Source organism: Anomaloglossus baeobatrachus, chromosome 6 (genome assembly GCF_048569485.1).
Source record: "Anomaloglossus baeobatrachus isolate aAnoBae1 chromosome 6, aAnoBae1.hap1, whole genome shotgun sequence".
Lineage (NCBI taxonomy): Eukaryota > Metazoa > Chordata > Amphibia > Anura > Aromobatidae > Anomaloglossus > Anomaloglossus baeobatrachus.
In genome coordinates, this window is record NC_134358.1 from 267,777,968 (window position 1) to 267,805,738 (window position 27,771).

A 27,771-nucleotide genomic window follows, 5' to 3' on the forward strand; every position below is an offset into this window, starting at 1 on the left:
ATAACACTTATATATATACAAAGTATTTTTTTAGCCAGATTAATATGCAAACATCAATTCATTTCTTTTATTTAAACCTTTTGGAAATCTTGTGCCCATTAAAAACATCCATTTTATTTCTCTCTGAAAGAGGATATCTTTCAAATTTCCACCCCTTCTAGGTAGTTGAATTTTTTCAATGGCATTGACTTTCATGCCTGTTAAATTACCTGCATGTGCGTCGCGAAAATGTTGAGACGCTCCTGATAATTTTCTGGTGGTGGCATTATTAACATCATAAATGTGTTCAGATATCCTCTTTCTGAGAGAACGACAAGTGCTGCCTATATATTGTAACTGGCAAATAGTACACGAAAAACACTTCTTTCACGATGAAAATGAGGTTAATGTTCCTAATGTTTCAAATGCATCAGCTGACATTTTTTTCTCTCCTATGTCATTTAACCCCTTCACCCCCGGCCACTAAAACACCCTAATGACCGGGCCATTTTTTGCAATTCTGACCAGTGTCACTTTGACAGGTTATAACTCTGGAACGCTTCAACGGATCCTGGCGATTCTGAGATTGTTTTTTCGTGACATATTGTGCTTCATGTCAGTGGTAAATTTAGGCCGATATTTTTTGCGTTTATTTGTGAAAATTTAGGAAATTTGGCGAAAATTTTGAAAATTTCGCAAATTTCAAACTTTGAAAATTTATGCCCATAAATCTGAGAGATATGTCACACAAAATAGTTACTAAATAACATTTCCCACTTGTCTACTTTACATCAGCGCAATTTTCGAAACAAATTTTTTTTCCGTTAGGAAGTTAGAAGGGGTCAAAGGTCATCAGCAAATTCTCATTTTTCCAACAAAATTTACAAAATAATTTTTTTAGGGACCACATCACATTTGAAGTGACTTTGAGAGGCCGAGGTGACAGAAAATACCCAAAAGTGACCCCATTCTAAAAACTACACCCCTCACACTGCTCAAAACCACATCCAATAAGATTATTAACCCTTTAGGTGCTTCACAGGAACCAAAGCAATGTGGAAGGAAAAAATGAAAATTTTACTTTTTAACACAAAAATGTTACTTTAGCCATAAAATTTTCATTTTTACAAGGGAGAAAAGAGAAAGTGCACCCTACAATTTATTGTGCATGTTCTCCTGAGTACACAGATACCCCATATGTGGTAAAAATCAATTGTTTGGGCGCACGGCAGAGCTCGGAAGGGAAGGAGCGCCATTTGAATTTTTGAACGCAAAATTAGCTGCACTCATTAGCGGACGCCATGTCGGGTTTGAAGACCCCCTGAGGTGCCTAAACAATGGAGCTCCCCCATAAGTGACCCCATTTTGGAAACTAGAGGCCTCAAATAATTTTTCTAGATGTTTGGTGAGCACTTTGAACCCCTGGGGGCTTCACAAAAGTTTATAGCGTTGAGCCGTGAAAAGAAAAAAAAAAATTTTTACCACAAAACGGTTGCTTCAACTAGGTAGCTTTTTTTTTCACAAGGGTAACAGGAAAAAATGCACCATAAAATGTATTGTGCATTTTCTCCTGAGTACGCAGATACCTCATATGTGGTGGAAATCAAATGTTTGGACACACAGCAGTGCTCGGAAGGCAAGGAGCGCCATTTGAATTTTTGTGTGCAAAATTAGCTGCACCTGTTAGCGGACGCCATGTCGGGTTTGAAGACCCCCTGAGGTGCCTAAACAATGGAGCTCCCCCACAAGTGACCCCATTTTGGAAACTAGAGGCCTCAAATAATTTTTCTAGATGTTTGCTGAGCACTTTGAACCCCTGGGGGCTTCACAAAAGTTTATAGCGTTGAGCCGTGAAAAGAAAAAAATTTTTTTTTACCACAAAACGGTTGCTTCAACTAGGTAGCTTTTTTTTCACAAGGGTAACAGGAAAAAATGCACCATAAAATGTATTGTGCATTTTCTCCTGAGTACGCAGATACCTCATATGTGGTGGAAATCAAATGTTTGGACACACAGCAGTGCTCGGAAGGCAAGGAGCGCCATTTGAATTTTTGAGTGCAAAATTAGCTGCACCTGTTAGCGGACGCCATGTCGGGTTTGAAGACCCCCTGAGGTGCCTAAACAATGGAGCTCCCCCACAAGTGACCCCATTTTGGAAACTAGAGACCTCAAATAATTTTTCTAGATGTTTGGTGAGCACTTTGAACACCTGGGGGCTTCACAAAAGTTTATAGCGTTGAGCCGTGAAAAGAAAAAAACAATTTTTTACCACAAAACGGTTGCTTCAACTAGGTAGCTTTTTTTTTCACAAGGGTAACAGGAAAAAATGCACCATAAAATGTATTGTGCATTTTCTCCTGAGTACGCAGATACCTCATATGTGGTGGAAAGTAATTGTTTGGGCGCATGGCGGGGCTCAGAAGAGAAGGAGCGCCATTTGACAGCAAAATTGGTTGGAATCATTAGAGGACACCATGTCACGTTTGGAGACCCCCTATGGTGCCTAAACAGTGGAGCTCCCCCACAAGTGACACCATTTTGGAAACTAGAGCCCTCAAATAATTTTTCTAGATGTTTGGTGAGCACTTTGAACACCTGGGGGCTTCACAGAAGTTTATAGCGTTGAGCCGTGTAAAGAAAAAAAATTTTTTTTACCACAAAACGGTTGCTTCAACTAGGTAGCTTTTTTTTCACAAGGCTATCAGGAAAAAATGCACCATAAAATGTATTGTGCATTTTCTCCTGAGTACGCAGATACCTCATATGTGGTGGAAAGTAATTGTTTGGGCGCATGGCGGGGCTAAGAAGAGAAGGAGCGCCATTTGACAGCAAAATTGGTTGGAATCATTAGCGGACGCCATGTCACGTTTGGAGACCCCCTATGGTGCCTAAACAGTGGAGCTCCCCCACAAGTGACACCATTTTGGAAACTAGAGCCCTCAAATATTTTTTCTAGATGTTTGGTGAGCACTTTGAACACCTGGGGGCTTCACAGAAGTTTATAGCGTTGAGCCGTGAAAAGAATTTTTTTTTTTTTACCACAAAACGGTTGCTTCAACTAGGTAGCTTTTTTTTTCACAAGGGTAACAGGAAAAAATGCACCATAAAACGTATTGTGCATTTTCTCCTGAGTACGCAGATACCTCATATGTGGTGGAAAGTAATTGTTTGAGCGCATGGCGGGGCTCAGAAGAGAAGGAGCGCCATTTGACTTTTCAAACGCACAGACGCAGTGCACTGATCGGCCGCTGCAGGACGCACGGTCGGATGCGATAAAAAAAAGCGTCGGGGATACGTAAAAAAAAAAGTCACGCCAAAAATTGACCATGGATGCAGATACGTTATGTGCATCCCTGATCAGCGCTTGGCGGGACGCACGGACGGATGCGATACAAAAAGCGTCGCAAATACGGAAAAAAGTCACGCCAAAAATTGAGCAGGGATGCCGATCCGTTATCTGCATCCCTAATCAGCGCTCGGCGGGACGCACGGACGGATGCGATACAAAAAGCGTCGTGAATACGGAAAAAAGTCACGCCAAAAATTGAGCAGGGATGCCGATCCGTTATCTGCATCCCTAATCAGCGCTCGGCGGGACGCATGGACGGATGCGATACAAAAAGCGTCGTGAATACGGAAAAAAGTCACGCCAAAAATTGACCATGGATGCCGATCCGTTATGTGCATCCCTGATCAGCGCTTGGCGGGACGCACGGACGGATGCGATACAAAAAGCGTCGGGGATACGGAAAAAAAAGTCACGCCAAAAATTGAGCAGGGATGCCGATCCGTTATCTGCATCCCTGATCAGCGCTCGGCGGGACGCACGGACGGATGCGATACAAAAAGCGTCGTGAATACGGAAAAAAAAGTCACGCCAAAAATTGACCATGGATGCCGATCCGTTATCTGCATCCCTGATCAGCGCTTGGCGGGACGCACGGACGGATGCGATACAAAAAGCGTCGGGGATACGGAAAAAAAAGTCACGCCAAAAATTGAGCAGGGATGCCGATCCGTTATCTGCATCCCTGATCAGCGCTCAGCGGGACGCACGGACGGATGCGATACAAAAAGCGTCGTGAATACGGAAAAAAAAGTCACGCCAAAAATTGACCATGGATGCCGATCCGTTATCTGCATCCCTGATCAGCGCTTGGCGGGACGCACGGACGGATGCGATACAATAAGCGTCGGGGATACGGAAAAAAAAAGTCACGCCAAAAATTGAGCAGGGATGCAGATCCGTTATCTGCATCCCTGATCAGCGCTTGGCGGGACGCACGGACGGATGAGGTGTAAAAATGGACAGGGGATACGGAAAAAAAAAAAAAAAAAAAGTTATACTCACAGTACCCACAGGACTAGCAGGAGGATCACTGACCAGAAGAGCTGCAGAGGAACAGATGGCAGAGAGATGGACAGCTTTACAGGAGCAGCAGGCAGATCAGCAGAATGCCCAGGAAGGACCCAGCGATGGACGCAGATGTGATCAGGCCGGTGAAGACAGGTAAGAGGACGTCGGGGGAGAGCAGAGGGGGAGAGGGGGGGGGGGGTGAGAGCAGAGGGGGAGGGGGGAGAGCAGAGGGGGAGAGCAGAGGGGGAGGGGGGGAGAGCAGAGGGGGAGGGGGGGAGAGCAGAGGGGGAGACCGGAGAGGGAGCTGCAGAAGCAGAATAGAAATAATGGGGGAGGCAGTCAGATCGCGGGGGGAGCGGATCGGGATGTTGGGGGGGGGGGGGTGGTTGGGGGGAGCAGATCGCGGGGGGGGCACGGCAGGGGCTATCACGGCAGCGCGCAGGGGCACCACGGGGGAGCGCGCACGGGCTGCAAAGTGAGCACAGTACTCACTTTGCAGCAGCAGCGGTGGTAGCAGATCGGGATGCCGGGGGGGGGCAGATCGGGGCGTAGGGGGGCAGATCGGGGGGGGCACGGGCAGGGGCCTTCACGGGAGCGCGCAGGGGCCTTCACGGGAGCGCGCAGGGGCCTTCACGGGAGCGCGCAGGGAGCGGAATACTTACCATTAGAGCTGCAGCGGCGGAGACATCAGAGGCGGCGGCGGCAGCAGCAGCGGTGGCGTGGTACCAAAAGTACCAGCCACTCCACGCTGCAGACATGTTGGGGGAGGGCTCACAGGCCAGCACAGGCCTGGGGAGGACGGCCACCGGCAGATCAGACCGCCCCACTGCACACTGATTGGAGCGATTGCGCGTCATAGCACGATCGCTCCAATCAGTGCTGCAGGGGCTGGGGGCGGCATGTTTGAGGTCCACCTATGATATGCTGCTGCAGCTGCGGCATCTCATAGCTGGATCTCACAGGATCGCACTAATTCGGGCATTATTTTTGCCGAAATTAGTGCGATCGATGTGGTTGGCGGTTCAGATTTGAACAGCCAATCACATCGATCGTCGATAGGGGGTGGCAATGCCGCCCCCCCTGGGGTCAAGCAAAGGTCCCCTGCTGTAAGAAACAGCAGGGGACATCATTTGAAAGCCGTTGCTATGGCCACGGCAATCAAATGAAGTTTAGGCCGTAAAATTACGTCCCTGGTCGTTAAGTCACGTTAAAATAGGACGTAATTTTACGGCCCGCGGTCGTGAAGGGGTTAAAGAACAAATGGCTTTACAAGATTTGCATGATTTGTCAAGTGATAGTGGTGCCGGACCCAATCCACATTGTGCGGTTTCCCACTTTAATGTTCCTAATCCCAGTTTTTATCCCATACCTTCGAGGTGTGATCAGATGACTGATTTCCAGAACATAGTAGAAAAGGAATTAACTGCTCTTTCTCATTTACAAGAACCTATGGTTCAAAATTTGTCTGAGGCCTCTGCCACACTCACGTGTAAAAAACGTACGTTTGGTGTAGTCCGTTTTTTGTGTCCGTGTTCCGTATTTGCAGTCCGTTTTTCCCCTCCGTGTGGTGTCCGTATGCATATCGTGTGTCATACGTGTGTACGTGTGTGCGTTTTCCTGTGCGTGAAATACGTCAGTGTGTGTTCCGTGTGCAGTCCGTTTTTTGTGCGTGTTTCACATGTTTCACACATTGAGATAATGGTGATTACTTGGAATTAAATGACACATAGGTGTATGTGATTAGGACATAAATATAAGTTAACTATAAACTCTTTCCTGCTTGTATTATGCCTTGGAGCACCTATGTGTTGAGACAAAATAGTGGCAATGCCATTATCCACGGAGGCCTTAGTGTTTTTATGTTGGATTATATCTCGTCGTTTTGGCGTTAGACGGCACATGTTGCATTATGATAATGTAAGAAGAACCAGATTGTGGGTGCATCCACTAATGATGATGCGGCCTATGCATGGTCATTTCCATACTTTATTTTTTGAGTTACGGAATTTCCCAGATAAGTTTTTTTCATACTGCCGGTTGTCAGTTGAGAGTTTTGATTACTTACTAAATATTTTACGACCTCATTTGCAACATCAGGACACTTGGATGCGGCTTTCCATTTCCCCAGAGGAGAGATTTATGGTGACTCTGAGGTAATATATTTGTTATTTTTGTAATTTGTGTAAATGTGTTATTTTTCACAGTGAAATGTGTAATTGATCTTTATTGATGTAATCTCATTTTTGATTCAATGTTTGTGTTTTCTTATGATTGTTTTAATTTAAAAAAACATAGTGTTAATTGTAAATCATTGTTTGTCTTGTTTTCATAGATTCTTGGCGACTGGTCAATCTTTTAGTGCTTTACATTTTGATTTTTTGTTGGGGCGATCAACCATTGCCGTTATAGTACGTCACACATGCGACATGATATGGCAACATTTAAAAGAACAAATGATGCCTCAGCCAAACAGAGAAGATTGGTTGAAAATCTCTAAGGGCTTCAAGGACTCTGTTGACTTTCCTAACTGCATAGGAGCTTTGGATGGCAAGCATTTCAGAGTAAAAAAGCCACCAAACTCTGGGTCACGTTATTTCAATTTTCATAAGTTTTTTTCCGTTGTTATTTTGGCATTGGTTGACACAGAATACCGATTTATTTATGCAGACATTGGGGCCTATGGTAGTGCCTCAGATGCCCGTATTTTCCGTTCATCAAGATTAGCCCAACGCCTGCAAGAAAATTCATTATTGATCCCCCCTCCAGTTGCCCTACCTGGTACATCTGGACCGTTGGCACCATATGTGATGGTAGCAGATGCAGGATTTGCATTATCCAAACATGTTATGCGACCATATCCAAGGAGATCCATTGATGACAGGAAACAGTACTTTAATAATCGGCTAACTAAAGCAAGACGTTATGTGGAGTGTGCATTTGGTATTTTAGCTAACAAATGGCGCATTTATCAGACAACGATTCAGTTGCAGCCAACCTTTGTCACATCTGTACTCAAGGCTACCATAGTGCTTCACAATTACTGTCGGATACATGAAGGAGGAACTTATGTGGATGATGAATTTCAGATAAACCATGTTGTTAATCCCACAGGTGAACCTATGTCTCATAATTCCGTGACATCTGGTTTACAAATTAGAAATTTATTTACTGATTACTTTAATTGTTTTGATGATACTAATAATAGTGATGATTGTTAAGATTGTGATGGTTTTGTGTTGATAAAAATATAATTTTTTTTTATTATAGGAACTTGGTTAAATTTTCTCAACATCTAAGAGCTTAAATCAAACTAGTATTAAAGGGCAAATGCGTTAATCATAAACTGACATTTCTGTTAGCAACATGGTTTTCTGAATGTTGTATGTATGTGTATGTACATTTCTGTGTTACTATCATGTGTTAGGAAACTTATTTTAAACTTACAACATTAATAATGTTAATCGTCTATTGAAAAAATGCAATATTATTAATAAATATCAATAATAAACATGTTTCTTTTCTTCAAAAACAGAATGTTTTATTAAGAATAAGCATATTAATCCATAAAGTAAGGATGTTATTTTTTCACATCCACATTAAAAATGTACATATTGTTCATCTTGTGTTAAATTTTTCTAAATGTAAATTTTTATGGTATTCTTCATAACATACAAAATATACTTTACATACAAGAGTAATTGTAAAGAAAATGTGTGCATTGCTTACAATGTTGAAAAATGTCGGCCAATAAAGTTGCTATCATGTTGGACATTGTCATAGACCAAAAAATTGTAAACTGTGTTTTCAGAATATTAGAAATAATCTAACCATCAAATTGGTTGGGTAAAAATGTGTTAATAAATTTCCAAAAATAAAGGCCATAAAACATATATGTGATCCGTCACTAAGTATAATCACACATGTTTTTAAAATCTTTTCAACTTTGAGTTAGCACATTTTTGGAAATCCCTCTTTTTTAACATTTTGACACATTCATCAGATTTGTTGTTTGATTGTTAAGATTAACAAAAATGTGCATCACAAGTCAACAAGATCTTCTAGTGAAGTAACCTGAGTGTTGCTGAGTATGTTGTTTTGTGTGGCCTCAGAAATGGTATTTTCAGGAATGGAAACAGTTGTTTGCTGAACAACATTCCTATTACTAGCTACAGTAGTGTGTGGAACAGTCTGTTGCATGCTGGTTTGTCCCAACACATTGCCTGTGGTTGAGTACACCTGTGGATCTACATGGGTAATTGGGTATTGTGTGTGTGTATGTTGTTGACCTTGAGGATAGTTGACTGATGTTTGTAAGTGTGGTGTAGGTAACATAGTTGAGATTGGATAATGAGGCATCATGAATGATTGTGGGTATGTTGAACCTGGAAACAAATTAGGTAAACCACCAATATTTGTGGGTTGAGTAAAGTAACTAGTAGTTTGAGTTGGTTGTAAATTCATATAGTTCATGGGTTGCTGAGAGGTAGCACTTTGTACTGTGCTTAAGGCACCAGTATTGGTTGCAACATACCCTTGTCTAATTGGTGTTGGGAATAACGTACTTGAAGCAATTGAAGGTTGTCCAGATTGTTGTAATAGTGGATTATTGACTATTACAGTTGCCATTGTTGTTTGTGTTGAAATTGTATTTTGATTGTCTGTTGTGTTTGGGACTGTATGTTGTTGCATAATGGTACGCCAATTTTCTATGGCCTCATACACTCTCACTGGTTCCTGTTCTGCCTGACTAGCTGCCAGTAGGGTCAGCATAGCAGCTCTTACACGTTCCTGCCTATCTGAAGGAATTTTGGTTAAGCTAGTTGATAAAGAGCGACAAAAACGCTCGGCATCTGTTTCTGGAATTAAAGTGTTCATTATGTGAATAATGCGTGTGTCAATTATTTCCGGTAAGGATCTCATTTCCTCAGGTCTGCGGATTCTTCTTGCACGTAGAGGTTGTGGTGCAAAACGTGGAAGTACATTTGTTTGTGTTGCTTGTGTAGCTGGTGTGGTTGTTTGTTGCGTTGAAGAGCCTTGGGTGTTGGTTTGTGCACTCTCTGCCCCACCCTCATGTGATTCAGTTGCTGCATCTTGTTGAGTCTCAGGAATTTCAATGTCTTCTCTGCCAGGTTCTTGTTCTGATGCTGAGGTGGCTGTAGCAGAGGGACCTGCTGTTGGTTCATCATCTGATTCGTCAAGATTATCCTCCGTTCTATAAGAAATGAAAAAACATATTACAATCTTAACATTTATCTTTGTCCAATTATCTTCAGGGTTTTTTTTTTTTTCAGAAAAAAAAAAACTTACTGTGTAACTTCTAAGATGGGTGCTAGGAAGCTTATTTGTTCATAGTAGACATATCTGCGTTTGCGGCCTTGGCTGGATGAGGATGGCATAGGGTTGTACTCCCTTCGGTACTGATCACGGGCTGAACGCCAACGCCTTTTTACCAAGTCAACTGTGGAAAATTTACAAATATGTCACTTGCAACATTCTCCATAATTCTGCACACATTAATTTAAATAATGTTTGCGAAATTTAATATACAATTTAACACAATTATGTTGGTCAAATACTTAGGATGAAATATAATTTATTTAGATATTCATCATTCAAAAACATGTTTAGACATTCACACATAACCAAATAATATTTCTGAATAATTATATTTTAAGTAATTGTCATCTATATTTAAATTATAATTTGGTGTTTTTGCAATGACATTTGGCTATAAATTACTCGAAATATTATTTGATACATGTAGGTAATGATATTGACATGTCATTTTAAACAATTTTATTTTAAAAAAAAACAAAAACCAACATTTTCAAGTGTGATACTAAATTTAGACTAATACAACAGGGAATTTTAAAAAACATGACAGTTTAATCAGTTAATTAAGTAAATTCATGAAGAATTCCAAGTCAGATTACAAATTTAAGTATACTTCGATTTTTGACAATGATGAAAGTTTGGTGATACTATGAAAAAAGTGTACAGGAACTCAATATATTGAGTAGTACATAGACCAATTCTTCTCATAGGATTTTACACTAAAAGACAACATAACTATGCCAAAACAATCACAGTTTGAAAGTATGAACAAATCCAAATATAGATATTAAATAAATAACTATAAAAAAATACAACAACTTACCATATTTAGCACGCTTTGCAGGAGAACATCTAGACCATGCATTATTGGGGTACACTTCCTCAGCTACTTGATTCCAATGGCGATCAACTGTCAGTCGGTCATGGTAACCATCTACACGTGTATCCCATAATGGTGGGTGAGTCTCGACAGCTGTTATAAGTTTCTCCGTGTCCACCCGTGGTGCCATTATTATATTTCGAAGACGAAAGTTTGCTCAAAATAGATCTTGCAATACACAGAACTACAACTTCTTGCTTGCTCACTCCTTCTGCAAATGCACAGTTAGTTTTGTGCAAAAAAATATGTTAGCTACGCCACCTGAAAGTATTTCAGAGTGTAACAAACTTTCTAATTAAAACACGGACACGGACCACACGGATAGCATACGGAGGCCATCCGTATCACGTACGTGTAAACACGGACCCATAGGATTTAATGGATCCGTGAGGACGTGATGCCGGTGGAAAACGGACATGTCAGCGCTTTTTCGACACGCACAAACGTACGCACGGAACGGACACACGCTCCGTGCGCAAACACTGACGTGAGGCTTTTTAGATTAAAAATAGTATGTCAACATCAGCACGTGTCTCCGGTACGTGCAAAAAATGCCAAAAACGTACCGGAGGCACGGATGTGTGGCGCAGGCCTAAGACTGAGAAGGATGCGATTATTTCCTTGCAAAAAAACTCTAACATCATAATAAAAAATTCTGACAAGGGGGGGGCAGTCGTAGTTTTGGATACTGGACTTTATGAAAGGGAGGTAGTGACTATGTTACAGGATTGTGATACCTACAGGAGAGTCGATCGTGACCCCTCTGCAGATATAAAAAAATCCTTGGAAAAAATTCTAGAAGAAGGCTTACATTTGGGTTTAATTGATGAAAAATTGAGAGATTATCTTAATCCATCTTATTGTTTAATACCATTATTGCATGCCTTACCCAAGTCACATAAAAACCAATTTCCCCCAAAAATGAGACCGATTGTCTCAGGTATAGATTCTTATACTGAACATCTAGCAGAGTGGTTGGATAACCACCTTCAATTTCTTCCTAAAATGTCTCCTGGCTATGTCCTGGATAGCAAACATGTGTTGAATATTATTTCTCAGATGAAATGGCAAGATAATTTTAGTTGGTTAACTTGTGATGTGCAATCATTGTATACATCCATTCCACATTCTCTTGCCATTTTAGCGTTGAAAGATTTGCTCAAAAAATATTCTGACTACTCACTTGAATTACAGGACTATTTGATTGACGTAACTGAGTTTTTACTCAAAAACAACTATTTTACCTTTTTAAATAAAGGATATATTCAGTTACAGGGATGTTCAATGGGCGCACAGTTTTCCCCCTCTCTAGCAGGCATATTTATGTTTTGGTGGGAAGAACAATATATTTTTAATCAGTGCAATCCTTTTTTCTCGGATATAGCATTATATCTGAGATTTATAGATGATGTACTTATTGTATGGCAAAATCCAAACAAAAAAATTGAGGATTTCATATCATACATTAATAATAATGCCCATAATCTTTTTTTCACTTTTTTTCATGATGTATCAAAAATTAATTTTTTGGATATACAATTCCATGGGAAGGGTGACAATGGAGAAATTAATTGTAGTCTTTATAGAAAACCCATATCAGGCAACTCACTATTACATGCGGGAAGTTGCCATCCAAAGCATGTTATAAATAACATCCCTACAGGTGAATATGTCCGTGCTAGGAGATGTTGCAACACCCAAAATGGTTTTGAGGTAGAATGCAGCACTATTGAAAAAAGGTTTTTGGCAAGAGGGTATAAAATGACAAATCTCCAGAAAGCCAAAACCAAGGCAATCAAAGTGAGTAGGTCACAATATTTGGACATGAATAAAACCAGAGATAATCCCCAGAAAGAATTGTCAGTTGTTTTTTCAACAACATACAGTAAAAATTATTATGATGTAATCAAAATTATTAAAAAATATTTACCCATTTTATCTACAGATGACACATTACACAAAATCTTAAAAAATGGAGTTAAATTTGTTTCAAAAAGGAACATTACATTGGGATCCATGTTATCACCTAGTGATCATATGAATAGGTGCGGTTCCACTAAAAAAGAAAAAAACACTGGCAATTGGTTACCCAGCACAGGCTCTTTCAAATGTGGCCACAGATCGTGTGGACTATGCGGTTATATGTCAAATGTGAAGGAATTTTCTTCATTTACAGATAAAAAAACTTATAAAATAATGTCACTCATAAACTGCAGTTCAGACCATGTGGTTTATTTAATATCGTGTACTATTTGCCAGTTACAATATATAGGCAGCACTTGTCGTTCTCTCAGAAAGAGGATATCTGAACACATTTATGATGTTAATAATGCCACCAGCAGAAAATTATCAGGAGCGTCTCAACATTTTCGCGACGCACATGCAGGTAATTTAACAGGCATGAAAGTCAATGCCATTGAAAAAATTCAACTACCTAGAAGGGGTGGAAATTTGAAAGATATCCTCTTTCAGAGAGAAATAAAATGGATGTTTTTAATGGGCACAAGATTTCCAAAAGGTTTAAATAAAAGAAATGAATTGATGTTTGCATATTAATCTGGCTAAAAAAATACTTTGTATATATATAAGTGTTATAAGCATTATATGGAGTGATATAACTCAAGGGGTTAATGTTTTTGTAATTGCCTTGCTCTCTCCTTGCATTTGATCACATGTTTGGGTTCAGCCCTTTTTAAACAGTTCTGTGACTAGATGGTTTAGAGACTGAATAAGAACTGGATGTTCGAAACGCGTCCTCTCTGACATGGGCTTGACCACCATAGCATGGACTTTTTAATGATAAGAAAATAAAGGAAGTTTTATTTTAAAGAACAAAATGCCTGGAGTTTTGTGCTGGTGAAATCCTTCAACCAAGTCCTGGATGGAGTATGCTGAGCCTTCTAGTTCTGCAGCTGCTGTCTGTCTGTATGGAGGAGAGCAGACAGCAGGTGCAGAACTACAAGGCTCAGCATACGCCAATCACTAGTGTATGCAGGAGAGCAGACATCAGCTGCAGAACTAGAAGACTCAGCATACTCCATCCAGGACTGTATGCAGGAGTTTTTTGCCCACCAAAAAAATGACGTGGGCTTCGCCATATTTTTGTATGCTAGCCAGGTACAGTAGGCAGGTACGGCTGCCCCCAACCCCCAGCTGCCTACTTGTACCTGGCTGGGAACAAAAAAAAAAAGGGAAGCCCTTTTTTTAATAATTTCATAAATTTCATGAAATAATTAAAAAAAAAACATTGACATGAGCTTCGCCACATTTTTGTGTCCAGCCAGGTACAACTAGGCAGCTGGGGATTGGAATCCGCAGCACAGGTTGGCCTGAGCTTTCTGGACCCTCTGCTGCGAATAGTCCACAGCCACCCCAGAAAATGGCGCTTTCATAGAAGCGCTATCATCTGGCGCTGTATCCAACTCTTCCAGCTGCCCTGAAGCCGGGTGGCTTGCTGGGTAATAATGAGTTAATACTAGCTGTGTTTTACTAGCTAGTATTAAGTCAGAGATTCTTAATGTCAGACAAGTTTTACCCGGCCATTTAGAATCTTCAATAAAGGGTTAAAAAAAAGATACCACACAGAGAAAAAATACTTTAATGGAAATAAATACACAGACACATTAGAGACTCCATGTTTAATAATCCCTCTCACCTCTCCACGATCCATGGTCTTCTGTCTTCTTTCTCCTTCAACCCATGCAGCTCTGCTACATCAGACTGCACTGCATGGGAGGAAGATGCTGCTGTTCCCCGTGCACTGCAGTCTATTCACTCAGTCAGTGAGTAGCAGAGGCTGCAGGCTGTAAGCGATGACGTCACCGCTGACAAGCAGGTTGCAATAGCAACAGTCATCTCCGTTATTGACCGGCTGTGGCAGCCGGTGAATAATGGAACGGGGAAGCAGAACGGGGAGTCAACCAAGTGCCAGAGCATCTCGCTGGTACACGGAGATACACAAACGATCACCGCGTACCAGAGAGATGCACTGACAGGACCTAGCAATGACGTCTAGCCATGTGACAAGTCTGTCGCCAATGAGATAATAGACATGTGACTGGTCACATGCTTTTTTTGACATCACGGAAGGTCCTATCATCAGTGCTGGTTACCGGGAAGACATAGTTATTATCGGAAGGAAAAGCGGCAGGAGGCAGAGTGCAGGACGCATCGCGGGGACCTGTAAGTGTTATGGCAATGTTTATTAACTGTATGTGTACATTTATAATGTGTTTTTATGTGTTTGTTTTTTCCTCCCATTGTTTTCAATTGGGTTCGAGAGGTTCGTCGAACGGTTCGCCGAACCGAACTTGAACGTGGCCTCCATTCGACGAACCGAACCGAACTCGAGCCTTCAGAAGCAGGCTCATCTCTACTAATAACCCAAGGCCACCTAGTTGTTTTCATCAACAGAAGTTACTGTTGCAGCGTTGCTGTCACTCATAGATCAGAGCAGGGCTGCAGTGGTAATTTCTTCCAACAGTGAGAACAGCTCTGTAACATGTGAGTAATGGTACCATACCAGGCTGCTTGCCTACGCTCACTAACCCAGAGCCAATGTCACAACTACAGCTTGACATGTATGCACTCACTCATTACTTGTTAACTTTGTCACTGTTCGCTGCAGAATACTGTCATACCTCCCATAATTTAAAGAACAGAAAGAGAAACACATTTTGGCCATGCCCCCAAGCCACACCCCTAAGTCACATTAACTTACTATTTCTTTCTACCCTGGCAGAAGGGAAATTCAGAGGGTGACAATGAGAGACATTAAGCAGCCACACAGGACTGCAAAATGTAGGCTCAAATTTGAGATTGATCCATTGTATCCAGGACGTTTAGGACTAAAGATAGGAGAATCTATTCTCAGGACGCTAATGCAGAGTCCAGATCAGTGGTAACTAGCGACTGGATGGGAAGCTGCAAATCTCTTACTTTCTGGCATCTCTGGAGCAGCTTTTGAGTAGCCAAGACTGGTGTAACGTCATCTGTGCATCATGCTCATCTCTAGTTGGGACTAGAAATGGGCGGAGTCGCAGAAAATCGGGACCGGCAGGTCCATGCTAATTTTGTTTAAAAATCTGGTTCCGGTCCATCATTTAGTACCCATATAAGTCTTTGGGAACCAGAATCTGGCAATTAAAAATTTGGTGGAATGGGTAGGGAGATATTTGCATGTGGTGTACTCACCGTAGCGCCGTGTCATGGTAGACCACTGCTTCCAGGTCACACATTCACTTCCAGAGCTGCGTGCATCTAGATTGTGCACTAACAATAAAGGTAGATTCTAGATTCTACAGGGTCCTTCCAGGTATGATGTAATTTGTCATATTATAGGGGATGTGTTCAAAATGTAGCCCGGTTTAGAATAAACATTCTTTTTCTATAGGGTACTTTACACGCTGCGACATCAGTACCGATATCGCTAGCGAGTGTACCCGCCCCCGTCGGTTGTGCGACATGGGCACATCGCTGCCCGTGGCGCACAACATCGCTTACACCCGTCACACGGACTTACCTTCCCTGCGACGTCGCTCTGGCCGGCGAACAGCCTCCTTTCTAAGGGGACGGTTCGTGCGGTGTCACAGTGACGTCACACGTCAACCGTCCAATAGAAGCGGAGGGGCGGAGATGAGCAGGACGTAACATTCCGCCCACCTCCTTCCTTCCGCATTGCCGGTGGATGCAGATAAGGAGATGTTCGTTGTTCCAGCGGTGTCACACATAGCGATGTGTGCTGCCTCAGGAATGACGAACAACATCGTACCTGCAGCAGCAACGATATTAAGGAAATGAACGACGTGTCAACGAGCAACGATTTTTCCCATTTTTGCTCTCGTTGATCGTCGCTCATTGGCGTCACGCGCTGCGATGTCGCTAACAGAGCCGGATGTGCGTCACTAACGATGTGACCCCGACGAAATATCACTAGCGATGTCGCAGCGTGTAAAGCACCCTTTAGTCCACATGAGCATGGAGTTGTTTATAATAAAAGCGGGGTTCTGGGGGTGAAGGCCACTTTACACCCAGCGACATTGCTAGCGATGTCGCTGGTGAAAGCACCCGCCCCCGTCGGTTGTGCGTGATGGGCAAACCGCTGCCGTGGTGCACAACATCGCTAACACCCGTCACGCGTACTTACCTTCCTAGCGACATCGCTGTGGCTGGCGAACTGCCTCCATTCTAAGGGGGCGATTTGTGTGGTGTCACAGCGGCATCACTAAGCGGCTGCCCAATAGAAATGGAGGGATGGAGATGAGCGGCCGTAACATCCTGCCCACCTACTTCCTTTCTCATTGCTGGCGGCCGCAGGTACGATATTGCTCCTCTTTCCTGCGGTGTCACACATAGTGATGTGTGCTGCCGCAGGAATGACAAACAACCTGCGTCCTGCAACAGCAACGATATTTGGGATTAGAACGATGTGTCAACGATCAACGATTAGGTAAGTAATTTTGATCATTAACGGTCGTTCCTGCGTTTCACATGCAACGACATCGCTAATGAGGCCGGATGTGCGTCACGAATTCAATGACCCCAACTACATCTCGTTAGCGATGTCGTTGCGTGTAAAGCCCCCTTCAGACACCTAGATGGGGGAGAGAGGGATGAGCAGATCTCTTCGCCAGCGATGATGTGTCCTCCTCTGCTCATCCTGAGCCCCTTGCTGCATGCAGGAGATCTTGAAAAATGAACAACGCTCTGGGTCTCAGTAAATGGCGACAAAAGTGCAATTTTTTTTTCACTACTTAGATGAAAGTAAAAGTATACATGTTTGGTATCTATAAAATCGTAGTGACCTGGGGAATTATAATCTCTGTGCAGTTTTACCATACAGTGAACATGATAAATAAAAAGCCCAAAAAACATTGTGCAATTGTAGTGTTTTGCAATTTCACCACACTTGGAATTTTATTCCAGTTTTCCAGTGCAATATGGGGAAGAATGACTGGTGCCTTTACAAATTACAACTCGCCCTGCAAAAAACAAGCTCTCATATGGCTATACTGATGGAAAAATAAAAATGGAATGGCTCTTGGAAAAAGGGGAGTAAAACATAAAAATGGAAAATTGCCAAGTGTAAACTAACTTGTGCGTGTTTCAAACATGTAAATGCATATCCGTTTTTAGTGCATTTCCACTGCAGAAACACACCAAAAAAGCATATAATCCGCACATGACTGTGTCAATAAAAATTTTTAAAGCCAATTACCAGGAAGTATAAAAAACATGACATACCAAAAAAAGACAAAAAGCACAGCATCAAAAACTTGATAGAAATGCATGTAAAAAAAGAAAAATGCAATGAAAAAAACACAAGTAACCTAATTTATACAATAGCTCCAGAAATGGTGCAGAAATTTTACAACATTAAAAGCTCATTTTCTGACTGATAGCGAGGAGTAAAGGCCGCTTTACACGCAATGACATTGCTAACGAGATATCGCTGGGGTCACAGAATTCGTGATGCACATCCGGCCTCGTTAGCGACGTCATTGCGTGTGACACCTACGAGCGACCGCTAACTATCTCACTTACCTCAAATATCGTTGATTGTTGACACGTCATTCCTTTTCCAAATGTTGTTGAACATCTGGGACGCAGGTTGTTCGTCGTTCCTGAGGCAGCACACATCACTACATGTGACACCCCGAGAATGACGAACAACAGCGTTTCTGCGTCTTCCGGCAATGAGGTGGGAGTGACCTTCATGCGGCTGCTCTCCGCCCCTCCGCTTCTATTGGACGCCTGCCGTGTGACATCGCTGTGACGCCGCATGAACTGCCCCCTTAGAAAAGAGGTTGTTCGACGGCCACAGCGACGTCGTTAGGCAGGTAAGTACGTGTGACACGTACCTCCTATATTGTTCGCCACTGGGAGCGATTTGCTCATGACGTACAAACGACAGGGGTGGGTGCGATCGCTGGTGACATCGCTAGCAATGTCGCAGCGTGTAAAGCACCCTTAAGAGGTACACAGAGTACACAGAAGGCAGATTTGATAGATAAATATCAATGCAGGGAGCAAGATATTTTATAGTTATTAGGTCACATAAGTATTCAAATAGAAGACGGAGATGAAGTTCCGTACAGATTTCTGTATCCATCACTCAAATAATTCACAGGTTTTCTTTCCAAGCATTTGATAACAAAAAAAGAAAAAAGAATATTTTCCACATCCAGTTTGTTAATGAGCACATTTTACAGTGCATACACATCTTCCTTGTAGGTGAGTTAAATACCACAGTGAAGTGGAGAGCCATCCTCTTGAATTTTAATATTTTGCAATTTTCTTATAATTACTTAGTGGTACTGTTATAATTTAAGATGTATTTTTCTGCTTTCTGGGTTCTGTTTCATTAAAAAATACATATATAAACCTATTAAGGCCAAGTGTGCAATCAGAGGAAAAGTATATTAAAAACACGGGCACTACTTCTGCATTTTTCCCCCACCTCTAATTTTGGTTTAGAAATACAGAGGTAAAAAAAAATCTCACCAAACAATCAACGTGCACGTGGCCTTACTCATACATTATGTATTAATATGAAGCAGTCCACCTCCTTCATTATTAATAGTTTAGTCGACGTCTTAAGCCTGTTTTACACCTTTCAATTCTGCATACGATATCGTATGTGATCCTACCTGCCCCCATCGTATGTGCGACATGTTCAATTTTGTTGCCCGTGTCGCACAAACGATTATTTCCCGTCACACGCACTTACCCGTCCATACGACCTCGCTGTGGGCGGCGAACATCCACTTCCTGGAGTGGGAGGGACGTTTAGCGTCACAGCGACGTCACGCGGCAGCCGGCCAATAGAAGCGGAGGGGCGAAGCTGAGCGGGACGTAAACATCCCGCCCACCTCCTTCCTTCCGCATTACCGGCCGGGAGACGCAGGACGCAGGTAAGATCTTTTCATTGTTCCCGGGGTGTTTCACACTGCAATGTGTGCTACCCCGGGTGCGATGAACAACCTGACGTTCAATTTTTAGGAAATGAACAACGTGCATGCGATGAACGTTTTACCGTTCAATCGCAATCGCATGTAGCTGTTACATGCTACCATGTAACTTACGATTCCGGATGTGAGTCACTTATGACGCTACCCCGCCGACACATCGTAAGATATATTGTAGTGTGTAAAGCGCCCTTTAGCATCATGACATTTTGAGCATGAGATAGAGAGAGATTTTTTTAAATCTAAATATAGAACTGGATGAAAACCAAAAAGAATCCATATATTATCACATGCAAAGGCAGTGTAGTTTTTTGTTCTGCTATTTCTACATGTTATCCACAATTGTCTTAACAAAAACATTAAACCCTTAATGACCCATGATGTGCTGTGTACGTTATTGGTCATCTCCCTGCCTTTGATGCTGGCTCACACACAGAGCCCACATCTTTCCCTGCTGATTTAGGGCTCATTCGCATGTTGCGTAATTGCATGCATTTACGCTGCGTATTGCACTGCAGCGTAAATTCATGCGTCCTGTGTCCCCAGCACAGTCTATGTAGATTGTGCATGATACGTGCTCATTGTTGCTTTTTTGACTGTGGCAATTTGGATGCTAAAATTTTGACCCAAATCTGTACATTCATAAAAGCAGCATGTCATTTACTCTGTGCACTTTGGATGCTACTCCTACTCTGTCTTTGGGAGAGACAGCATCCAGAGCGCATGAAATCTGAATTTTTTCTGCTAAAACACTGCATTCATTAGGCAGTGTTTTTGCAGTGATTTGCAGTGCACATGTGCTGACAAATTGCTGCAGAAATTTCAGCATGTACATGCGCACATAGCCTTAATCAACCGTCATGTGCCTCATGGGAGAATGAAGGTAATGTCTGCAGTTTCTTCTCCCATCCACCGGAGGGACCTCTTTTCAGCCTAGACAAAAGACTCTGTGTTATTAGGTACAGGAGAGTGTGTGGACCTGGCCCGCAGAGTACAGACATGTGGTGAGCAGTAGAGATGGGTGAATAGTCAAATATTTAGGTTCAGATTCTTGGAATATTATTTGTGTGTTCGCACTGAATAGCAAACCTAATGAAAGTCAAAGGGAAACTCTAACATTTTTCTGGAGCACCCTGAAAGTAGGTGTGGGAGGGCTGTAAAACTGCTGCAATGGATGGAAAAGTGATGAAACTGAATAGGAACAGCATAAGGAATGTGCCTGGATGCATTTCTGACTCACAGTTTCTGGGAATAATGTCAGAATATTATGGGGATTAATGCAGGAGAATTATACTTACTGAGTTTCCCCGAGGCTGTCACACTGCTTCCTGGTCTGATCATTAAAGTTCAAGAATATGGACTTTAGCAGTGTCTGTGATTGACTGCAGTCCTGCTTCTCCTGCCCATCCTGTGTGCCGGCATCTATGATTGTGTGACGCCCTGGACTAGTCAGGTCGTCCCAGGTAGTCCCATGCACACACACCCCCTCCCTGAAAAGGTGACAGCAGCCAAACTTAAATACCTTGTCACCACCCTCCAGGTTTGATGTCCACCCCCGGGGGGGTGGAGCCAGGCGGTTGGCTTCACCCACCGAGGAGTTCACAGGCCTGGAGGCGGGAAAAAGACACAAGTTCTAGAGAGAGTAGTCTTGACAGTGAAGGAGAGAGGTCGAGTTAAAGGGCAGACCTGTGACCAGGCCTGCCAATAGTCTACCCAGGTGTCTGGGTTGGAGCCCAGTCACCTCTGGCAAGGAGGCAGATGGTGGTGGCCGCCTGCAGGAGCTGGGATTACATGCAGTGGAACCGTAGAGACCAGTGTCGGGTGGTGGCCCGCCGGTTCCGAACCGGGGAGCCGATTGGAAACCGGAGCACCAGGAGGGGTACTCAGATCCAGTATGAACCGACAGTGCCGAGTCAAATCAACTGATTGAGGACTGGACATAAGGACCTTTCCCACACAAGACCCATTAGAAGACAACAGCCCAACCATACTGGGTAAAGCCACCGCCAAGGCATATAGACCCAAAGGGCCAGCGTCTGCGGGCAAATAGGGCTCATCCGGCAACCAGCAAGCCGGGGAGCGGACTACCATTGCTTAGGCATAGGAGTCAAACATTCACACAAAGAGGTGCAGAAGAAAGGCGGAAACCATCAACCTGTTAAGGGAGAAGCTGCAGCCGGCTGCGAGCCCGTTCATCATCCCGTTTGGTTTACCAGAGACTCCAGTGTATTGTGTCATAGTAAGTACACCAGTGCCTTCGGGCCACGCACCGCACCGCACCGCACCAGCATCCAGCCCGCGCCTGGCCCCTCGCCTCAGCACCTCCCTTGGGCCCCCGGGACCATCACTCCCCTACGCACGGAGGGGTCAACACCAAGCTGCGCAACACCGTCCCCAGGAGGCCTAGTTAACGGCTGCGGTGGTGTCCATCTATTAACCATAACCCGTGGGTGGCGTCAAGAACTTACATCCCTTCCAAACCACCACGGCCCCGGCCGTGGAACTCCCCACCAAAGTCCCTGCGTGTAGCGCCAGCCCCCTTGCAGAGGGACGTGACCCCCGGGTCCGTGAGGAGCTTGAGCCACACACCGTACGAGCACGGATCCGAGCGGCTCGGCGGTCGCAGCCGAGCCCGCGGTGCGGTACAATTGGTTGACCTTACACTAGCTGTCTGGGTTCAAGTAGTGGAGTGTAAAATAAAAATTGGAAAAAATGGTGCCAAGTCCCCCTAATTGTGATACCCAGCAAAGAAAATGCAGGCAGCTACAGGCTGCAGCCTCCAGCTGGGTGTGTTATCTTGGTAGTATCAAAATACGAGGGACCCTATGCATTTTTGTAAAAAAAGATAGTTAAATAAATAATCTAAAAAGACATTATGTGGTCCCTTCCAATTTTGATACCCAGCAAAGATAAAACAGACAGTTGGGGGCTGGTATTCTCAAACTGGGGAGGCTTATGGTTATTGGGCGCTCCCCAGCCTAAAAACAGCAGCCTGCAGCCACCCCAGAATTGGTGCACCAATTCTGGCACTTTACCACGCTCTTCTTGATTGCCCTGGTACAGTGGCAATGGGGGTAAAATATATGAGGTTAATTAAAACTGTGATTTGTCAAAAAATCACAGCTGTCATCAAGCCCAAGGTTAGTAATGGGGAAAGGGTCTATGAGACCCCTCATTACTAATTGTGTAAGTAAAAAGAAATAAACACAAAACAGAGAAAAATCCTTTATAAAAACTAACAACCCTCTTTCTCCAATTTTCTAACCCACAAAACTCCCCTGCAGGTCTGACAAAATGCACACCATGACATTCCACGACAATCCCAGCTCTGTTACATCTGAGGTCACAGTGCACAGTCACATTACAAAATTTCACTGCGGCATCAAGGACACAATGACTGAGCTGTATCTGGGAGAGTGGTGATGTCAGTGAATTCACCTGATGTCACAGATGGGGTTCCACAGTACCCCAGCTGTGATCTCGAGTGAACTCACCTCAAGTGAGCTCATTGAAGTCAATGCTAAGTTACCAAAACAAAAAAAAACACATGCGGTTTCAGTGCATTTTTCTGCCAGGAGATGCAGATTTGGTGCAGAAATGTCTGCAACCGAATACTCAACGTGTACACATTTTCTAATCCAGTAATTTAGCATTGAGTTCAATGAGTTCACTTGAGGTCACAGCTGATATTCCCTTGGTACCCTTGATGTAACCTTAGGTCACAGCTACGTAAACGCTCGTCACAGCCACCAGAAGTTGGTACACTACTGTGTCACCCACTTGCTGTAACTTGCAGTGACCTGATAAGGTTACTGCACTTCATAGCACAGCATGAGATCCGGCAGTAGCTGCTGTCTCAACCTGTGAATTTTGCTCTATGAATGTTCTTCATAGGCTTTGACACTGAGTCTAGGAACATTGTGGGACCTCCATGTGGATTAAAACGGACTGGATTTGGATTAGGATGGGGAATACATTGATGAATGACGGTATTTCCTGTCTTTATTTCTTAACTAATTCTCTATTTTTATGTCTTTCATGGGTTCCTTTTGAATGTCATTGGTCCTCCTTGTGGATTACGGTAGAACTTAGAAGCTTTTTATTTTTCATAATAAATTAGTGAGTGAGTGCTGTTGTTGGGGAATGTTTTTATAAATAAAATACATTTTTTTGCGTATTTTTTTTCTATTAACATCCACTTGTTTACAAATGGGGTGTCTGATAGATGCCTACCAATTACTAATAAAAGGGCTTGATGCCAGCTGTCTATTCACAGCTGACAGCAAACCCATATATTATCCCGTTTGGCACCACACTAGGTTAACAGGATGAGCAGAAGCGAAGTGCCAGGATTGGGGCATCTAATGGATGGGCCATTTCTGAGGTGACTGCTCCCTATTATTATTGATTTTGTGGCTAAATACAAGACTAAACACCCTTTAGTGCCACATGAAAGACACTAAAGGGTGCACGCTTAGAATATATAGGCGGTGGGACATTTTATAAGTGTTTGACATTTTTCTATATATCTATCTGTCTGTCTGTCTATCTGTCTATAATCAGCCCTATCTATTCATCTATCTAGCTATCTAGCTTTTGACAGTATGTAAAAGTGAATTTTAAAAATGCTTCACACACATATGTCAGTGCTGTCCATGGTATTTTCCGTGTACAACGCTTATTTCTCACACCCTTTGTCTTGCATAGGCGAGACATGCAGGGACTCACAACATGCTTTAACTTGCCCCACATGCTGAATTTTACAGAGGAAAAACTAGCAGATAAGAAAGCCATGGAACCCATAGGGTGTAGGGGCGACATGACAACCCGGAGGGTAGGGAGTTGATGGGGTTAAACAGTGTTGGTTCGTTTAGGAATGAGGAAAAGAAGGTGATTGGTTAGGGGGTGGAGTGTGGTGGAAGGAAAGGAGGGAGCTTCATGGTGTATATAATAGGAGGTGGGAGTCAATTACCTCCTCTTGCACTTCCTGGATGACAGCTTGGACGGGCTGGGGAACCTCCATCATGACATCCAGCCTGATGGATCCGGACATCGCAGATCTGCAGCTTGGATGGGCTGGGGAACCTCCATCATGATGTCCTGAGGAATCCTCGGATCTGGTCAGCATGGCGGTGCAGGGCGCCCAGGCAGTGCAGTCCCACACCCAGACTGCCTGGGTGTCTCCTCGGCACTTTCCCCTCCCCCAACCCCCTCTTTGCTGCAGTGCTGGCAGTTTCAGGACTCGCCGGGGTCTTTTGGGGAAGGTGGGAGTGAGGAGGACAACGTGAGAGCCCCCACTCCCGTGGGGACCCTCCGCAGCTGGGCGGGCAGCAGTAGCTTGCAGCGCCCGCTCTGGCTGTCGGGAGGAATCTCCTGCAGGGCCGCGACGGCCGAAAAGGGGGCGTGTCCAGCCCGGGGGCCTACTTCCGGTGTGAGGCCTCAGGCTGGATTTTTTGAGCGATGCGGCCGCTCCCGGCAGGGAGCGCGCCCAGCGGCGGTGGATGGACAACACCCCCCCCCCTCCCCCCACAGGGGGGCCGGAAGACGGCTGCCTACAGGGTCACCTCACCTGTGTGGCTGGATTATCGGGACCGGAGGACTGGGCGCAGCAGGCGGCGGCGAGGAGGAGACAAGAGGCGCCTGCAGGGTCACCTCACCTGTGTGGCTGGATTATCGGGACCAGAGGACTGGGTGCAGTAGGCGGCGGCGAGGAGGAGACAGGAGGCGCCTGCAGGGTCACCTCACCTGTGTGGCTGGATCATCGGGACTGGAGGACTGGGCGCAGCAGGTGGCGACGAGGAGGAGACAGGAGGCCTGCTGTCTATCCTGGAGCAGGCATTGGGACAAGGGTGCAGCTCTCATCAGTAGCGGCTTCCCCCAGGAGGGGAGCGCCCAGCATGGTGGAGGCGACAATCGGCCCAAACAGGGCATGTGGACACGGTGCTCCTGGCGTCAGGGGGTGAACCCGGCGGGCATTCGGTGCCTGCAGCTTGAGGGACTGTCCCGAGATCAGCGACGGACGACTGGCGAAAAGGACGGTGACAGCTGATCTGAGGGCGTCCTCTGGAGGCAGCCTGGCGTGGTAATCAATTTAAGTTTCAGCCTTTTTGTAGTGGTGGGGGGACAGTCGCTATAGTGGAGTAGTGTCTGGAGATATGGGTAGCAGCTGGGGGGGTTCGAGCATGTGGTTAGTTCATAGGTCGGTTGGTGCCTTGGTCCCCGGGGGGTGTGGGTTCATGTTCTGGAGGCCAGGGGCAGAGTTCCGGACGGGGTGGTCTCATGGCAGCGGGGCCATGAGGGTGCAGGTGGCGTCAGGTCCGGTGGTTACAGCTGCAGGTTGGGGATGGCGAGGTTCGGCGTTTACCGCAGTTTAGGTCTTGTGAGACTTGGTTAAGGGGGCTGATGATTGCGGCACATGTGAGCGGGTGAGACGGCTCAGTTATTGAAGGTTTGCTGGGGTGTTTCATTATTAATCTTCTGATGCATGGTGGTTCTTATTGGATGAATTATGGTGGGTAAGGTAAAGGGGCGAGGGGTCCCGCGGTACGGTGTGTGCGAGGAGTTTTCAGGGGGTTTTTGTGAGTGATGTGTAGGTGCGGGGCCCCGGTATGGTGCGAGGGTTGCTGTGGATAAGTGAATAAAGGAGAGCGGAAATGTAGGAGAAGGTGAAGTGTTGGTTGCTGTAATGGGCTTGTAGGTTTGCAACCGCATCAATGGTAACATGGGGTTAATTTGTGGCTAGTCAGCATGTTATCCCATTGTGGAGGTTTGTGCTGGGAGGAATGTTGAGTCCAGCGTGACTGAATTGGTGTTAATGTAGGTGCTGGGCAGCTTTGGGCTGCTGTGGGTGAACTCGGTTAATCAGCAATGGTGGGCTGCGGACGGAATAATGGAGTTCTTCGGACAGCCGTGATTACGGGTGGGGACTATGCGAGTTTTGGTTTGGACTAGAGGATTGGGTACTTGTGGTGCATAGAGTGTAAGTCGGATAGCTTAGGGCCATCTGGTATTATTGGGTGTTTTGCATGGGTGGACTCCTGGCATCTGTGGGCTGGTGGAGTCTATTTAATATTCATATACAATTTAAAAAAAAAAAAAAGGAATGCTTGGCCCGGTGGTAGGTATGGGCATCTGGGTAAGGGTTTGCTTAGGCAGTCGTGGTGCTCCGGTCTCACGGCACGAAGGTATTTGGTTTGAAGGTGGTGCAGTTGTGCGTTACGGGAAAATAGTGGTACGCCCCTCGGTGGTCGGCTTTGAGCGGATACTATGGTGTGGCCAAGGTTTTAATTTATCTTGGAGTGTAATATGAGAGCTCAAAGGGGGTTGCGTGTCACAAGGTTTTTCCTTGAGATCGAAAGGCCCGGATATGGTGTTTGGTAAAGTTGTGTCTCCTGATGCCCATAGTTGCATATGGAGTCAATCGGGCCAGTGCTGTGGCTGCAATTTTCCGGTAGGCATTGTAGTACAGGGAGCTTGTCGTGGTCCGGTTTGCGGAGGCAAGCGGACTATGCATTATGGTTGGAGGTGTTGTTGGGGACCTTGGGATCGAAGGTAATGCTTCAATATCTTCGCCTCAGTAAGGGGTACAGGGCGATGGTTGCGGTTGTTTTGTTTTTTGAGGCCGTGTTAATTTTGGGGTGGAGCATGGTTCCGTTAGGCCGTGTGGGCCTCATTGAAATTAAGTGAGCCTTATTTCGGATGAAGAAGGTACATTAGTGTGGTAGTTGAGTATGTGGGAAGATTTTGGGATTTTCTAGGGAAGACAGCTCGAGCCTCTGTTGTTGTCAGAGGGTGTGATGGCGTAATAAATCGGTCAGGGGAGACCGGTAGTTATATTTGGCTCTGGGGAAGCTGCAAGGTCAGCTGTAGAGGAAATTTCAAGGCTATGGATTGCAGTCGTTTTACAGCGGGGTTTCACTTTAGTGGTTTCCTGGGAGAACTAGGTTTGGGGTGCGAAGTGACCCAGTAGCATAAGCAGTGTGAGTGTCATCCTGTTGTTGTATCTCAACCCCAGTGGTGGTTTAATTCAGCTGGAGACAGGAGGAGGACTGACTGTACAGGGTGACTGTACAGTGGTTCTTTGGTCGGTACTGGGGAGGATGATGGTACAGTCAGTACTGCATTTAATTGGTTATAATAAGGCCAGCGCGGCATGGTGTGGATTCCGGTATAGTTTGGGAGCTTGTGGCATGGTGGGCCTGAGTGGCTGTCAGAGGGACCCGGTGGCTCCTGCCACTAAGGATCAGGGGAGTGCG